This window comes from Passer montanus, unplaced genomic scaffold, assembly GCF_014805655.1.
Source record: "Passer montanus isolate IOZ18808 unplaced genomic scaffold, ASM1480565v1 scaffold47, whole genome shotgun sequence".
Classification (NCBI taxonomy): Eukaryota; Metazoa; Chordata; class Aves; order Passeriformes; family Passeridae; genus Passer; species Passer montanus.
This window is the reverse complement of record NW_024369596.1, coordinates 477,549-490,077: the sequence shown is the minus strand read 5'-3', so window position 1 is coordinate 490,077 and position 12,529 is coordinate 477,549. Positions and strand designations below refer to the sequence as shown.

Sequence of the window (12,529 nt, the reverse complement as noted above, 5' to 3'; positions counted from 1 at the left end):
ATGTTTTCCTTGCTTTTCAGTGCCTGGATGGATTGCATTGGTTTATTGGAAGAGCGCTGACTTTGTGCTTGCAGTAATTAATTCCCTTTTCCGGGCTGGGGGAAGGTTGGCTATAATTTCCTGCATTCTTTTATCATAAGGCCAAAGGAGAAGCTCAGAATAGCGAGCAGAGAGGAACACTGCATACATGCATTTTAAATTTAGTTTCAAGCAGTTAAGAAGACGGATTTTTGGTGGGGTGGCCTCTCTGTATTTGCAGTTTTCAAACAAGGTGACCTGGAGGATTGGTGCTGGATGTAGTGTCCATTTCCAAAATCCCTGGCTGTACTGCTCACTCCACCTGCAAATCCATATTCTCTTCTCCTTCAGGGCACTGCAGAGGGCTGGAGATCAGGAGTTTGTTTCCCTGTTGGTAGTTCTGACAGTGCCTGTGGACAGGAGGAGGGATGTTGGGGGGAGTACAGGTGTGTGTACAAAATTAATTTGTGTCTGAGCTTGGAAATGTGGCAAAGGAGCAGCACAAAGCATGTCCTCCTGCTGTCCCCTCTGCCTGCCCTGGTATTAGGGACGTCCCAGTGCAGGCTGGGCATGAGAGAGCATACCATGGGTATGAGAGAGCGTAAGAGATGGAAAATACTTGCTTGAGGACAAGAAAGGCAAAAAGAAATCGGGGAAGAATGAGATTCTTGTGTATTTCCTCTGATTTTGGGGGTTTTTCCACAAGAGGACAAGCACGGCTCTCTCATGTCTGGTGCCACCTTTGCTTTGTGGCCATTGCTGTTCCCAGCTCCTGTCCCACTGAAATGGTTGTGTACAGACAGGCAGGGAGGGCTGGGGTGGGGATGGCCGGGTTCTGGCCAGACCCCGAGGGTTCCTAAGCCCTAACCCCGAGTGCGGTTCCAGAGGGAGCTGCTCCGATGGTCCCTGGGTGCGGCAGCACCGCGGGGGCTCCGCAGGCTCGCGGGCCGTGATGGGACCCTGCTGGGGACCCTGCTGGGGACACCCTGCTGGGGTACTGGGACCCTGCTGGGGACCCTGCTGGGGACACCCTGCTGGGGTACTGGGACCCTGCTGGGGACCCTGCTGGGGACCCTGCTGGGGACCCTGCTGGGGTACTGGGACCCTGCTGGGGACACCCTGCTGGGGTACTGGGACCCTGCTGGGGACCCTGCTGGGGTACTGGGACCCTGCTGGGGACCCTGCCAGGGCTGCTGGGGACACCCTGCCGAAGCTGGGGACCCTGCTGGGGACCCTGCTGGGGTACTGGGACCCTGCTGGGGACCCTGCTGGGGTACTGGGACCCTGCTGGGGACCCTGCTGGGGACCCTGCTGGGGACCCTGCTGGGGTACTGGGACCCTGCTGGGGACACCCTGCTGGGGACACCCTGCCGGGGCTGCTGGGACACCCTGCTGGGGACCCTGCTGGGGACACCCTGCTGGAGACACCCTGCTGGGGCTGCTGGGACCCTGCCGGGGCTGCTGGGACCCTGCCGGGGGTGCTGGGGACACCCTGCTGGGGACCCTGCTGGGGGTGCTGGGACCCTGCTGGGGATGCTGGGGACCCTGCTGGGGATGCTGGGAGCCCACTGGGGGTACTGGGACACCCTGCTGGGGACCCTGCTGGGGCGGCTGGGGACACCCTGCTGGAGACACCCTGCTGGGGCTGCGGGTACCCTGCCGGGTCTGCTGGGACCCTGCCGGGGCTGCTGGGACCCTGCCGGGGCTGCTGGGACCCTGCCGGGGCTGCTGGGACCCTGCCGGGGCTGCTGGGACCCTGCTGGGGGTACTGGGACCCTGCTGGGACCCTGCCGGGGATGCTGGGGACACCCTGCTGGGGGTGCCGGATCCCTGCCGGTGCAGCCCTGCCCCGGGCTCCCAGACACCCTGCCTGGGGTGCCGGAGCCCTGCCCGGGTTCAGCCCTGCCCCGGGCTCCCCGGAGCCCTGCCGGGGGTGCCGGGGCCCTGCCCGGGTGCAGCCCTGCCCGCCCTGCCCCGGGCTCCCCTGCGCTCCCGTTGCCTTGCCAACACCGCGCACGGAAGGAGCGGAGCGCGGCTGCGGCACTGCCGCGGTGCTCGGGGAGGAGGAGGAGGAGGAGGAGGAAGAGAGAGGGAGGGAGGAGGAGAGAACCTCAGCGCCCCAAAAACAGCCCTCTGCACCGCGGCGGGGAGGGAGAATTAATGACGCTGGCAGAGGCACTCAGCGTTCACTCCTTGCTACTTCTGAGATTGTACAACAGCATAATTTTTTAATGACGGGTAATGATGAAACATCAATTTCAAATCTGTTTTTTTCTGACTGGTGCCTGAAGCTGCAGCGTCAGGCTCGGCACAGGGAATAGGGTGCCCCGATCCCTGTGGATGGAGCTGTGCCTGCTGATGTTTGCCGTGTGGATATCAAGGAGGAGCACTAAATTGAAAATTGCTTCTAAATGGGCTCAGTTTGACTGTTTTAATGCTTCTCGGGAGAACACAAGAAATGTAGAGATTTTAAAATAGAAGCAGCACGGCGGTGCCTGGTGGTGTGCGTGGCTGGTGTTTGTCTTTCTTTACAGTTCACATCCCTTTGGTGGCGGCTCAGAGGCGCCTCACCTGAAAGAAGCAGGGATGAAATGCCATTTATCTCAGCCTTGCAGCCTGCAGAGCTGTGCTGCAGGGCTGTGGGGACAGGTGGGAGGCTGCTGGGCAGCCCCTGGGTGCTGTGACAGGGACACTGTCCCCAGGGAGGAGCGGTGGCTCCGTCCTGCCCCCACCATACATTCCCTTGGCCCCGGGCTTTGGTGTTACCTTGGGCTCCCTCCTGCCTGCTCATCCCAGCCCTGCCTTTGGGGCTCTCCAGATATCCTTCCCAAACACTGGTGCACCAGGCTGCACACCACCCATCCTGCCACATATGGGAGCGTGGCAGAAAATGAACATTTCAGCCCAAAAGATAAAAATATGTAAAGGGAAGGCTTTTCTTGCTGCAGCTCTCCCTCGGAGCAGACGCTTCAAAGGCAGCAGCGAAGGGAAGTCACTCTCTGGAGCTGTCTCGTTCTTTCTCGAGGCAGTGTTTTGATAAATGTTGATGAGTTTCACTGTAAAACTAAATGACATTTATAGCACGATGTATGCTTTACCCATTGCTTAATTATACCTAATGGTGTTGGATGGAAAAGGCATTTACCATTTTACTTTTGTTTAAAATGACAATCTAAACCTCAGAGCCTGTGGGGTTTTGTAGAACGATGACGATTTAATTAAGAACTAAATACAATCTAATTTTAAAAGGCAATTGCAACTTTAAGAAATAAGTGATAAAATTTACAAAGAGCTTGCTGAGAGAGGAGTGCTGGGCTCAGTGTGCCTGCTGTGGGATGGGGTGGGCATCTGAGGGGGTTTGGCTCCAGGTTTGAGGAAGGTGGGGTGAGGACCATATCCAGACTTGTTTTCTCTCTCATCATTACTGTATTTCTTTTGTCATATCCTTTACAGTCCTGTTGCTGCACCTGCAGAGGCAGTGAGAGGCATTGGGCTAATGCAGTTTATAAACCCAAGGGTTTATTTTCGTGTGCACAACACGGTTTCTCTTCCCTTCCTCCCCGCTCTGCCTTTGTCCTGGCAGCCAGCAAGGAAAACAGAGCCTCTATTGAAAACAAGGCGTGAGGAATGAGCGTGGATCAGGCAAGCTGCATCTTTAAAAATAAACACTGGAGCAGAGCTTTGTGCCTTCCACTCAGCTGGCAAAGCACTGACAGCAGGCAGGAATGTGTTCAGGAGCATCTGCCCTTTCTCTTCTTTTCATGGGTTTAGTCAAAACAAATCCCATAGATGAAGGGAAAAAAATACCAAAATGCATTTTACTTTCCCAAGCCTGGATGAGCCACCGGGAGGAGGCTGAAGGGGGACGTGCAGGATCTGCAATGAGGAGATTAATGTTTAAAGATATTAGCACTGGTCCTATACTAACATTTATAAATCCGACGGGTGGCAGATTGAGGGCTGATTCCACATTTTTTCTTCCTCCTCTGTAAAATAATAAATATGGTAAAATAGCTCTCAGAGCTGCCTTTATCGTGGGGATGAATCAGGACAGTTGGTGTTGCAAGAGACTTAAAACTTACAAATATGTTGCCCTTTAGGTGAGCATTCATCATAATGTCTGATCTGGGATCTAGACTAAAGGCTTCTCTTATACCTTTTTATCCTTTCTGGGAAGTGGAAATTGGAAGGAGCCCTCGCTTTGATCGTGATGTTGCTGCTGAGATTCTTTCACCTGTTTTGTGGGGGAGTGTCTGTCGCTGCTGGGGGTCTATTGTTCTTTGAGAAAAGATCTTGTCTGCTGTCTCTAAAAAATCTGAAAGGGGGGGACATACTTGAGTAAAAAGAAAGTGAAGGGAAAGACCCCTAAAGACAGTGCCCTTCTTGATGGCATGGAGTGCCTGCAGGTGCTGGGTGGGCAGGGAAATGTGGGCACAGCAGGGCTCAAAATCCAGGATTGTGACATTCTCATCTGCACTGCCACCCCGGGAGATGAGGAGTGGACAGACAGCACCTGTGAGCAAAGCCACTCCAAAGGCTGGCACTTCGTGGGAAGTGACATCAGCTTTCCTCCCCTGATGGCAAACTGGGAATTAACTTCGAAGGGCAGAAGGAACTCAGCCTCATCTGTGGAGGAGGGCTCATCCTCGAGGGTTCAGTGTGTGATGGGCTGGTAGCAAACAGGTCACTCCCCGTGCAAGCCCTTGGTCATTCCAGCTGGTAAATGTTTCCTTTTCTGCTTTTACCCCTCGGTTTTGGGATAACAGCTGGGCAGGTGTTTTGTCACAGAGTCGCTCCTGTGTGTGGCAGGGCAGGGACAGTGCTGGGATTTAAGGCTGGCTTCATGCTGAGCCAAAGGATGGGAACAGGCTAGGATGCCCCAAAAAACCACAGTATTCCCTTGTATTCCTTGCTGGTCCTTTGTTCTGAGGACATTTTCTACAGGTTTTGCATTTGTTTTTAATTTTGCCATTTATTTCAGTGGCGAGCTAAAGATTTCAGGCTTAAATATGCAGGCAGTGGAAAGGAGGTCCTTTTTATAGGGAAGAGACCAGGCTGATGTTGATCAAAATTCATTGTGGGTGCTTTATGGAAATACAGATTTCTTGGGTTTAAAAGAGATTATTAAACCGCACGTTGTGACAGATGCTACTGACAGTAAAAAATAGAAAGGATGTGAAAAAGTCTGCAAGAAATGGGTTACAGGTATGGATATAAGACATATCTGCTCATTAGAGTAAAATGAAACCCATCATCTGAGTTGAAACAGGATTCCTTGTTACTGGGAGCCCTGTCGCTCTGACTAATGGGAATCTGTGTTCTGGGGCGCACCTGGGGCAGGTGCTGTGGGATCCAGAAATTGAGCGTGTGCCAGCGCAGCCCTTGTAGCAGTGGCATCATCCCAGAGGGCTCGGAGGGCACAGAGGGTGTCTGAGCTGAGGGGCTGGCGGGCTGGGGTCCCTGCGAGGGCTCCCTGCTGCTGGCAGTGCCATGGAATGATGTCCCCCCTTGTGTCCCCGCCCAGCCGCGGTGCCCGGCTGGCACCCCCGGGAGCAGGGGTCTGTGCTGGGGGAAGGTGGGCACGGAGCAGATGGGCAGCTCCCTGCACAGCCCCACGTGCCAGCTCGAGGTGTGAGCAGTGCCCTGCTCCCTGCCAGGCAGGTGGCAGCTGCTGGCCACCGCAGGGCGAAAGCAGAGGTGACAACGATGGTGACAAACCTGCAAACATGTAAATTCTCTCCTCCTGTGCTCAGGTTTTGGCAGGGGCTGCTGCAGCTTTACCCCCGTGGCAGAGACAGAGAGGAGTGTGAGGCAGCAGGTGTTGTTCTGGTCAGGGGAATGCACAGAACATGCTCTTTGATTGTGAAAACTGAATATTTGATCTGTGCTTCCTCCTCTTACGCTCCTCATCAGGGTTTAGCTCCCCATGGAGCAAGTCAAGGCAGGGAAAGGAAATTCCACCTGTGTTTGAAACTCGGGTTTAATCAAGGTCTCCTTCCTGGGATCTGGGCTGTGGGTGTCCTTGGTAGCGATGTAGCTGGAAGATAAATGCAGATAAGAATTCTGTATTAGGGCTCCATTAATAATAAACGTGTGTTGATGCTAACTGAGTGTTATTTAAACACACTGAATGGAGGCAGCAGCCTGCTGGGACCGTCTCGTGTTGTCAAACCTTCTCCCTTGCTGATGCTGCTGCCAAGCAGTGCTGGGCATGGCAGTGGTGGGTTTTAGGTGGTGTCCTTGGCGGGTGTTGGCTGCCAGAGGTGGCTGAGTGTCAGGGGGAGCAGGAGGGAAGGGCACCTGACTCTTTCTGCTGAAGGGGCCACTCACAGCTCTGCCCTTTCCTGCTCTGTTGGTCTCCCTCTCTTCTGTCCCTCAGTGTCCCCCAAGAGCCCCCTCAGAGCCCTCAGCAGCCTCCCCTTCTCAGGTCCTCCCACAGAAGATGTTCTGTCTCCCTGCTGAGCCGAGGAGCCCTTGGGGACGCTCGGATAAACCTCTGACCTTATGGGAGAAGGACAGTCTTTAGTAAGTGACCTTTTACTGTCTAGGCAATGGACCATCAGCTGCTGGGAACAAGGCAAGAGAGCGGCTGCTTCTGTTTCTTAGAAACACGTTAGAAATGTGGAATAAAAAGCTGAGATGTGCAGAGCAGCAGACTCGTGCTGCCATTCCGAATTGTGCCTCACCGCGCTCCCGGCGCCGCCTTTGTCCCCTCTGGTCAGTGACAGAGCAGATGGATATTGATCCTCAGTGTCCGCCAGCAGTAACCTTTGAAGGGACAGGCGACGTATGGCCAGGGAGTTTGATCTATCAATATCTGGGTAATAGAAAGACAAGGGTGACATCTAATCCCAGCCCAGGTGACAGATCATAAATCTGCGCAGACGGGGCGATTGGCGGCAGCAGGAGCCTGAGGGGAGGGCAGGGTGAAGGACCAGCTTCACTCTGAAACACGCTTTGGCCACAGCCACAGAGGCTTTCGTGGCAGGAAAAAAGAATTTTGTTCCTAAGATCCAAAGAAATACTTTAATTTGGCCATAACACAGGACTTTTGTTCCTGTACCATTGTGGTTTCAGCCAGTGAAAAGAATTCCCTGATGCCATTGCATCACATAGATATTCACTATGTTTAAAGTCAGTGCAGCCTCCAGTGTAATTTCAGAGCTATTGTCATCTTTTATTCTTACTCTTTAAGCCAGAAAAGCCATAAAGGTGGCAATGGCATTTTTTTTCTCCGCAAATTTAATATCTGTGCACAACTCGCTTGAATTTGCCGTATATTTCTCTGAAGTGGCTGTTTCATAGCGTAAACTTGCTCCTCACAATAAGTAATTTTTAGCACCATCTTGCACGTTCTCTCTGAGTGTGGAGAGTAATTCAGGGGAAGTGTGACTGCGGCGGGTGCGAGCGGGGAGAGGAGCGGGCGAAGGCGCCGAAAGCGCTCGCTCGCGAAAATCTGTGCTGAGAAGGAGGGGAGAGAGGTCCCTGGGACGGCTGGGGCTGCCACAGCCTGTGACAGGGATGAGATCCTGGCGGCAGGAGCGGCTCTGTCCCTGCAGACAGTGCCAGGGAGACTCAAGGAAATCAACATTTTGGGAACGGTTTCTGTGCGTGCTAATTCCTCCCACTCCTCCTTTTTTCCCTCCTAAATGGAAACTGGGGCTTTGAGCATCACCAGGGGATCCCAAACTTGGCACAGCGAAGTTGTCTCTGTTGGTAGAGCCCTTCCTCAGAGCAGTTCTCTTAAACCTGGCTGCGGCATAAAGGAAGGATAACATGCATTAAATGTGAAGTAGAAATCCAAATACCAGGTGAGCATTACCGTGTCAATTTGCTGTAGTCTGTGCCTCAGAGGGAGACATGGAGCTGCCATACCCCATTCCCATCATCTCTGAGCAAGCCTTGCCCAGTTCAGCTCAGCTGCACCTTGCTGGAGAGTCCCTGTTCCTCTTGTGCTCAACAAGGAATTTTCATGGGCAAGACTCCCCAGTGCTGAATTGCAGCTGACAGACCTGCACAGAACTAACTCAAAAGGGAGATCTTTCTAGAATTCTATTTGTTTGCCACCATCACTTTTTTTGAAGAGCTCTTTGCCTGGGAATTGGAGTTGCTGAGCCTGTTTCTGACCATGGAGGAGATGCTGAAGAGGGAATGAGAGCTACTTGAATGAAGAAAAATCTCAGAGAGGCTTGACTCAGGGTCACAAAACTGGTAATTACATCTTATTAGAAGAGAAAGTTGCTGTTGCAAAAGGTTAGTTGTGAATCTTGGTGGAAAACAACATTTCCCTCTGGGGTGAGGGCACGCTGGCAGAAGAATTGCTCGGGGGTGCCACGTGTGGCTCCAGGCTCCATGGCCTTGGAGGGTTTCCCTTAGGGGCTGTGCAGGAGTGGAAGGAGCAGCAGCTGCCTCTCCCCCTGCCCTCCTGCAGCCCAGCCTCCCACAGTGGCTGGTTTTGAGTGGGTGAGAACGCCTGTGCCTTGAGCACGCACGGAGCAGTGCAGGCTGGCTTTGGTGGGGCTGCAGGAGCGCTGCATTCTGCCCCAGCCCGTTCCCTGCCTTTGCAGGACCCTCCTGCTGCAGCCCTGCCCTGCTGCACCGGGGCCACACGTGTGCCCACGTGCTCCGTGGTGGCAGCCTGGTCTCCAGCTGTTGCCCATGAAAAGATGCCATGAAATTAACTCCATCGGCAGCAATTGCCTTTCCCTGCCAGCACAATCAGCGTGGATTGTCTGTTCTTTTCCAAAGTTCAAGTGTGACGACTGCAGCTCTTTCAAACGGTCTCTCAGGACTTGGAGTCCGGATGCACAGAGCTCCAGTGGCTTCTCCCAGCACGGCCTGGCAGTTCTCCTCTCCCTCCTAGAAGCAGGTCTGCAGGCTAGTTAAATGGCCTTTGGGTCCCCTCCTTTTTCCTGTATCCCATCCATGACCAAGAGTCTGGTTCTGGTTCTCTTCCTGGAAAGCAGAGTGTGATATTTGTGTTAAAGGGGAGAGATGAAGCTCTCAGTGATGGATGAGAGAGCAGAGGAGCTGCTCAGCTCAGGGAGGAGAAGGAACACAAAGGAGACAAAGCTTCTGGGGAGGTGGGTGCTCAGTGTTTGTAAACCCACTTGTCTCTGCTCTAACCACCACATTCCTTTTAGGTACTTGAAACTGATAGATGAATGTTGACATTCAAATTGTGTTAATTCTGGGAATGGAGCTCGGTGTCGCTTTTTTCCTTGAGCACGTGGGCAGTTTGTGTATCTGTGTGAGTTGTTTCTTCTGACTCAATCTATTAAGAGGAATTTTGTTTAGGTTTACGGGCTTACACAGTTCAGGTGTAATGAAAACCCCTCTTCCTTGGAAAGCATTTGTGTCGGGATCCTGCAGACTGAGCCAGCAGTGCTGCAGCTCACGCTGGGGCACCTGTGGTTAGAAATTCCATAGAAATTGAAAAACCATGCTCCCCAGCACGTATTTTTAATCTTTCCTCTCCTCTCCCTGATGCTTCCCTCTAGCCCAGTGTCCTACAAGCAGAGAAAGAATTGATTTTAAATGTGACCGCTGAATATGAGCCAAGGTCCCTGGGCTGTGTCCAGCTGAGGGGGACTTGTTTGAAACACAATTTCCTCGTCTGTGTCTGTCGGCAGCCCTAAGAGGAGAGACTGCAGTGGTCTAAGGCAGGAAGACAAGTGCAAAAATTAATTGTACAGGTTGCAGCCAAGGCGTCCCTCAAGCACTGTGTCCCCCTCCTCACCCCCCTTCCAGTAAGTATAAAACAAGGTGTCATTTTTCACCTTCACAGGGAGATTCAGTAAATGAGGCTGGAGAATTGCTTTGGGTAATGAAGGCAGCACACATTGTACCCTCCCTCCTCCTGGCACTGCAGACACCCGTTTGGGTGATTCCCTTGCTTGTTAACACCGGTGCCTGTGTTAGAGAGGAGCTCACCCCAGAGACTCCCCCCAGAAAGTGCCTTCATTCCTGTTCCTGCTCCACTCCCTCTGCAGCAATCCCTTGTACTCCAGGTCAAGATTTTCAAGGCTCTGAGCCCAGTCCTGGACTCCCTCTGTCCTGGTGTCTGTCTGTCACACGCTGGGATGAGGATTTGTCCCTTGTTGGAGTCCCAGCAGGAAGCTTTGGTCTGATACAAGGACACCATGCTGTCATAGTCCCTTCACGTGTGATAGATTAAAATCTGTCCCATATCATTCTGTTGGGGGCTTCCTGTTGGATCTGCTTGTGCTGTGCCCCTCCAAAGCACTGCCAGGATTTAACGTTGCTTCTCAACAGTAATTTTCCTTTTCTTCTCTTAGCTCCTGAGCTTCCCTGTTGAGCCCATAAATTTCACCTGCCCTCCCCAGCCCGTCTTTTTCTGTTCCAAAATATTGCCATGCTGTGTGTGTGTACTTTAATGCTCCTCAAAATACGTATACACTGACAGTAAATATTGACTGAGAAACTTGCCGGGGTGTTGACAATGAGGACGGCTCTGAAGAGTTCTTGCTTTGTGTTGCATTTTTATTTAATTTACAGCTTGTAATTGCCGCTGCCCGTGGAAATAGCCTTCCTGGGAGCAGACAGGAATGGATGGCCCAGGATGTGGAGGGGTGCATGCCTTGGCTGGGTGCAGCACGTTCAGGGCAGCAGAGCAGACACCCTTTGATGGAGAACAAAGAGGCAGAGCCCAGGAGGCCGTGGAGGGGCTCAGCGTGTCCTCATGTGCTCCCTGCCCATATTAACCCAAATAACAGCCTCGTTCAGAGGCATCTGCTGCCAGCCCAGAGCCAGGTGCTGGACTCTGCAGCCATCCATCGGCAGGTTTAATGCAGCAGCATCCCGGTGTGAAAAGCTTCAGTGGCTTGAACTTCAAATAATTTATTTCTAAATTACTTCTACTGTAATTCTTATTAATTCAAATAGTCTTCTAAGCTGATGTAAAATTCAGTAAACGCAAGGAACAGTTTAATGAATTGAAAATAGGATTGAGTCTTTTAAAGTAAATGTAAAAAAATATGCTGGCAATAATTGCTTAGATGGAAATCGAATCTTAATAGCTTTGTTAATGATTTGTAGGGAATATTGCATTTATGAGAACATATCAAGCTGATCCTTGTGCAAGAACCTTGTTTTGAATGGGTTTGATAAAATTATTCCCCAGAAGCAGTTAGTAATGTTTAATATTTTTGCTTGAACCACTTTTGAGATGTTTGATTTCATTGATGCCAGGGCCTGGCTGTGGCTGTGCAGGGCTGCTCCAGCACCTCCAAGGCAGCGTGTGGCACAGGCAGGGCAGGGCTCTGCTCTGGGGGTCTGCACAGTGGTTTGGGATTTGGGAACAGAACCATTTATGCTGAAAAAGCCCTTTAAGATTATAGAGTCCAGCCTTTAATGTGTGTCTCCAAGGTTCAAGAGCACCATGTTAAGGGTGCTGATAGTGTGGTGGGGTGGCTGAATGCTCATCTTCTGATCAGGGGGCTTTGAGCAGGACCAGCTTCATCCTGATGCACAGAATGTGGAGCCAGGCAGGTGTCTGGGGCAGGGTCTTTCCCCCTCCTGAGAGGGGCTGGGGGTCTGTGCTCCAATATGGGTGTCACTGTTTGATAGTAAATCTTCTTGTTGCTCCTCCAAGTTCATCAGTCTGGAGAATCTATCTAAAAATTTATACTGAGAGGGCAAAAAAATGTGCCCAGACTTCAGCTTTCTGCCCATCAGGTGTGGAGAGGAGTCAGATGGTTTATCAATCTTACCAAATGATGCACCTTTTTGTCAAACATTTCTTTCCAAGGGATGTCAAATTATAAAGGCAAGTTGGAAAGAACGATAAATGAAGGAAATGCAGGGTGAGAGAAAAACTGGGGTTTAAATATGATCCCCGGATTTCCTGTGTGCAAACTTTGTCCCAGTCCTGCATTTTTGGGTTTCTCGTGGCTAAGGCAGCTGCGGAGCAGCAGAGATTCTCTGACCACCCAGCCCAGGTATCCTGGCTTCATTTGGAGCACTGCCAACCAAAGTCTCGGTTTCTCCCACTCTGGTGCCCAGTAGTGATGGAGGAATTGCAATGCAGGGCACAGTTCTGCTGCCATCCCCGTGTCCTTTGGCAGTGGAGAGTGTCTCAGCGTGCGGGCGTGCGCTGCCTCGGCTCATTAGAGGAGAGTTTTCGGGGTGATGACCTGGAAATGATTACAAGGCTCCCACGGCATAATTGCACGGGATCCTTTTTTCCCCCTGCCTCTGGACATTAATAGCACCTGCTGATTACACAGAGTGAGTAACGACTGATTCCCTGAAGCCTGTCTGCTCCAGTCAAAGGATACGTGCTTCTTACAGGGAGTTGTTCCTTCAAGGTAATTTAACAGGATTTGTCTGTTGGGAGAGGAAGGGAATTTTTGGTGTTTCTGTGTGGGGCACCAGTCCTTCTTTATTCCCATCTCAGGGCTCCCTTCTCATTGCTCCTTTACCAGCTGGCTGGGGACCCAGAGTCAATGGCTCACTGGCTGATGTTCCTCCATTGGTGGCGTGGAGCTTT

The 12,529-nt window shown here is 52.0% G+C and overlaps 1 protein-coding gene across 1 annotated transcript in view; it reads left to right on the top strand.

Moving 5' to 3' along the window:
• CADM1 (cell adhesion molecule 1) overlaps positions 1–12,529 on the top strand; it is a 132,316-nt gene that overhangs the window by 75,665 nt on the left and 44,122 nt on the right. The window lies entirely within an intron of this gene.